This window comes from Setaria italica, chromosome I (genome assembly GCF_000263155.2).
Source record: "Setaria italica strain Yugu1 chromosome I, Setaria_italica_v2.0, whole genome shotgun sequence".
NCBI lineage: Eukaryota > Viridiplantae > Streptophyta > Magnoliopsida > Poales > Poaceae > Setaria > Setaria italica.
The window spans coordinates 32,899,868-32,905,128 of NC_028450.1; the positions used below are offsets into that span (position 1 = coordinate 32,899,868).

At 42.7% G+C, this 5,261-nt stretch overlaps 1 long non-coding RNA gene across 1 annotated transcript; it reads left to right on the plus strand.

The window, feature by feature from the left end:
- Nucleotides 1-1,716: 1,716 nt before the first annotated feature.
- LOC111257635 lies at nucleotides 1,717-4,293 on the plus strand. Its single transcript, XR_002678180.1, has 2 exons — nucleotides 1,717-1,964; nucleotides 3,346-4,293. It is a non-coding gene; the product is annotated as an uncharacterized LOC111257635 (long non-coding RNA).
- The last annotated feature ends 968 nt before the right edge of the window (nucleotides 4,294-5,261 follow it).

The window sequence follows — 5,261 nt, forward strand, 5'->3', positions numbered from 1 at the left end:
GAAAAATATAGCCAGGAACCGAATCTCGTTAGCCCATAGAAACCCTATGTTCGGCCAACGCAATCGCTTTCCCGGTTGCCTACGGGAGAGGGAACGAGCTTGATGCCCATGCCGGGACAACCAGCTACCGCAAGCTTTGAAATTCAACGGAGATCATGAAAGACTGAAGAGTCCATGCTGATATTGGTGCCACACTAAAATCGTGAAATACAATATCTTTCTGCACATCGCATTGACGACGCAGCTGATCTGACGACCCATACCCCCACGCCAGGTCACAGTCCAGCTCGTCCTTGTCGCTTTGGACAGCGCGACTAGCATTCTACGACGTACTCCACTGGACACGTCACACGCATGTCTCCATTTAATTTGCAAGCTCTTCCCACTCCTTCCCTGCCAATTTTGAAATTTTAGACGGCCACCGTAGCGAACTTCTGAAAACGGAAAAGCTAAAACTCATCCATGCATTTTGGAGGTCAACCACACTTGAATTTCAGAATTTGTATCCATGCCTTGTACCATCCTTTCAACAAGGGCTTCTCCAATATAGAAAACTGGCTATAGATGCATCCACTAAATCTTCTTGGTGGTGGTGTGTTCTTCTTGATCGAAACAAGATAACTAATCCTGATAGTTATAAATGGCATCACCGCTTTATGTGAAAATGATTTTTTATATAAGTCAAACACACGCGAACTGAGTGTAGCTCAACTATTAAAGTTCCTTATCGTGAAATCTGCTCACTAGGGTTCAATTCGGGTCCTCGACTGATCTTGAATCTGAGACTTTCTACACCAAAAATATTCTTTTAAATGAAGGGCTATTCTTTTAGTGGTAGGCGATGTGCCCGTTGACAACAAGGTGCTAATGGTGAATTCGTCAATCTCAAGGATCTGCTGGCTAAGTCTTTTGAAGGTGCTCATAGGAGTAGGGTTGCGTGTATGTATTCATATAGATGAGTGTGCGTGCGTTTATGTGAGCATTTGCGTTTCTACTATATTTCAAAAAAAAGTCACACACACATATATACACTTCACGCCCACCACATGAGCATCTACACCAAAGGTGTCTCCTATTACACATCCAAACAAGATTGGAGGTCTACCCTCACTTTGCAAGGCGCTTTCTATTATTGCGTGCTTTTGCCTTACACAATCATCTAAGGTGGGAGGTGGTAAGTAGAGTGTGTGAAAATTACAACACTAATTTCAATTTGTTAGGCATAACAAATCACAGAATCAATTAGTTCATATATGAATTTTCTTGTCGTAAAACTAAATTTGTTATATGAGCTAACTTTTAATGGAGCGGGCACTAAGTAGATAATATTCAATACATTTTTGGGACATCAATCAAATAGCAAACTCAGCCCAACATACTTTAATTCATTGGCCGGCTGGGTGAGAACCAAACATGATTTTTCACCAACTTTCCGGGACCTCCATTCGCTAAGTGTTCGATATCGCTAACTGTAAACATAAAGCTGGTCCACACTAGGACCGGGTTAGCTCAGCTTTTCATCACGTTGTTCATAAAACGCCACGTCATTTTTGCTGGTTTTGCTGATTCTGTGCACCCCCCCCCCCCTCCTCTCTCTCTCTCTCTCTCTCTCTCTCTCTCTACCCCACCTCTTTATAGATACCAACAGACCATCTTTCTCGCCAGCTCTGGGCTTATGGGTTTTTCCCCCCCCCCCCCCCCCCCCCCCCCCCCCCCCTGAAACAAGCCGAGTCATGCGGGGGAAAGAACAGGAGGAGAGGAACGAAGAACAAGAAGGAATCGCAACAGATCGGGAAGAAAAAGGTGGGAGCTTTCTTACTTTGAGGGGAATGTTGTCTGGCTCGAGGTGCGCAGAAACCTGGTGGAGATCTCATCTCGATCTAGGTTGATCTCGGACCAGGCTTCATTCCCCTCAAGTAGAGCTCCCCGTTCCGCGTCGATCCCTCTTGTTCTTGCCTCCTATGGTGAGTTTTCTTGGGCATCGATCTAGCGATTTGCTCTCTTGCCGGTCTGAACATCTGATGCTCTCGCGGTCTAAGTTCTGTCCGCCGCTAGAACCATGCATGATTAGGATATGATTATATCGGCGAATGTTTCCGCGTTGTGTTGGGTTTCGTGCTGTATAGCATGCAGCAGATTGGTGTAATCATAGGATTCTTGACTCTGAATACCTGCATGCTTTCCCTCCTCTTTCTTTAAACTATGGCATGGCATCTCGGTTGCAGTTGTGGTCTTTTCCCCCTGCCCACTTTTTCCGATCTCTAATCTGACAGGAGAAAGACGGGGAAAAAGTTTGTGTATCATCGATGCCTTTTACATGAAGGATCTTCTTATCTTCTCTTTTGATCCGTACTATAGCGTCTTTACCTTTCTCTCTCCTAGACCTAGCTAATCTCTCTTTTCATCTCAAGAGATTTCGTTAAATCCCCATCTAACGATAGTCATATTACATCAATCTGTATAGCTATTGCCATATCTCCTGGATATCTAAAGTTATTTCTCTCATAAATTGATCAATCCTACAAGTGCTTCTAGTTTCCAAATTTAATTCGTCTCACAAAATTAAAAGCAATGGATAACATAAAAGATATACTGTGTCCCAATGTTGTTTTCTGAGTGGGGAAGACGAAGGAGCATACAACTTGTTCAACTTTTTACGTGAGCTTATATGTTTTCTTGATGCGAATAAATACTGCCATCTACTAACATCTATGGTGGATTTGTTTCTTCGGAAGGTCAGGCCAAAAATTAACGTATAGAGGTGTGGTTCATGAGTAGTTGTCTCCTTCCCTTTGTTTCCTCATACATCAAAGCAGGACACATGCTGCTGATCATCCTGTCGCATGGGGCTAGCTCCACACAGATATAACTTTACCATTCTACCTCCATCCATGTGCTCTATCTTCCAAATATGTGCAAAGTTATTATGAAACGTTCCATGAATGTGTAGTGGTAGAGCCTACATTCAACTACATAAAGGTAGAGCCTACATCCAACTATACAAAGGGCTATTGGATCAGCGATGTACGAGTGCTCTCCTGCATCGCTTATAGTGTTAGTAGGAACTTATAACAACAATCTTGCATATGACATTGTATGTATTATCTGGATATTGTAATAATGGCATATTGAGATCTTTTAAGTGAAATTATTTCCTGCAACTTCTTTGAAACCAAGGATGGGAGAAGGGCTTAATAAGAAATTGCTTTCCTGATGACTCACTTATATGATACAGAATGTTCAAAACACATGTTCATGAGTCATGACGGCACCCTATAAATGGTTTTTGCTTAAAAATTTCTCTTATTCTATGTATATATCTGAACAGTTACTATTCTTGTGCAGCTGTGCTTACACATGTGGGTACATATGCACATGACTGGTATGTTAATTCACAAAGGAGGCAGTATATATACTTTTTTTAATATATGCAGCTGGCTGATGCAGGTTAATGCACAAAGGAGGCGGATTTTAATATATGCAGGTAACTTCTTGTAACTTGCAAGGCACAACCAGCTGGTTAACTTATTTTTTACAGGTCAGGACTGAGTACGTTTGAGGTTTGAGTTGAACAAATTCACGTGCACTGTTGACTAGCAGTGGTGTCCTTTTTGAAGAAGGGACAGGTAATGCTGCAGTCTTATGTAGATCCCTAATGTCACAAGTTTACTGTTGGAGATTATGTCTGTGCATGCAAAAGAAGTAAAGCAAGATCAGTCCATACAGGATTTGTATTCTCATGACTGTTTTAGCTGGCGTCAACTTCACAAGTTGTAAAACGCATGTGATGCATGTCCACATGTACACGGTACTGCAAACTATATATAGTACTGATCATGCAGCCAAATTACAAAAACTGAAGACGGAAATGGTCACAGCATTAGGCAAAAAGAAAACATGAAATCAAATAGCTAGCGGATGAGATGGTTCTTGTTTATTTGTCTGGATACGCGAGTCTAACTTTCTTTTGAGATGACACTGCAACTTTAGAGGCGGGTTTTGGAAAGTTGAAAGTTCCTTGTAGAGGCTACGAACCAAAAGGCGGCAACAACAATTGGATCGGAGAAGCAGTTGAGCAAGACAGCCACGTGCATGCGATGGAATTATCCCTTTTAAGTGTGTGCATCGAGTACATTATCTTGTGGGAGGATGTGACTTGGGGGCAAGAGATAATTAGGTCGGTGTACCAAAACCCTAAAGTGAGCTAGGCACAGCAATGGTCTAGGAGTCCTTGCTGTGTACTAAAATAGCAAAATATACTCCGCTCCTCAGTGGAATGGGAGCTTCAGGCCTCGTCCAATTGACTTTCTTCCTCCATTCATGCCAATTTACCTCTACATCATGCATTTTATTAAGCTTCTCGCTTCAAATAGATTCAGAACTCTGGGTTGAGAAAATAGAGTATCCTTGGCTCAGGCTCTACTGGTAGTAATTCTGAGAGGTTTAGGTCTCTCTTACCTAACACTTCTGATTCATAACTCTGTTGAGTTGAGAATAAGTTGCAAATTTCTCTCTTCTCTCTCTCTCATGATATATATATATATTGATATGATTATACAGTGAAGGAGAAAACAAGAATGAAAACATGATGGGAAGACACGGCACTGGGCACTGGCATACCAGCATTTGACAGAATATACAGTGTCCCATCTTATCTGCAGTAAAGAACTAGCGTCCTGTGATTGTATATACCAAGCAAAAGAAGTTCTTTACGACTGTATACGACAGCTCGGTTGGCAGGCATCTGCTATCGGTATCGGTAGTACTACACCTGCACACTACTCCAAAGAAAACTCCAAAGAAAGGGAACAGTATGTCTTCACGACACGCCACGGCTGTTCTTTCTGTTACTTTTGCGGGAAAGCATGGCGCATATATTTCTCCTGTTGAAGTTCAGTAAAACAGGTCGTCCTCTGAAAAAGAATCTCGGGAAAACAGCTCATCCTATACCTGGTTAGGATATACTCCTACGCACCTAATCTCCTTGACTCTTTAACCAAACCAAAGGAGACCGTGGCTTGTGCGCTGCTACTACTACCACATCCCCCCCGGCTTCCAAATTCCAAAAGCTGGACGTGTAGCTGCGAAAAGGCAGGTCGATGGAAGCAAAATTCCAAAGAATGACCACAACTCCCTCCTACTCTCCCATCGAGCCTTTCTTGTGTGTCCCTCTCAAGCTTTCACCTCACTGCTTGCTACTGTTTCCCTTGCTCTCCAGAGGGGCCGGCCGGGAATGGCGGAAACAAGGAGCCAGCTTTTCT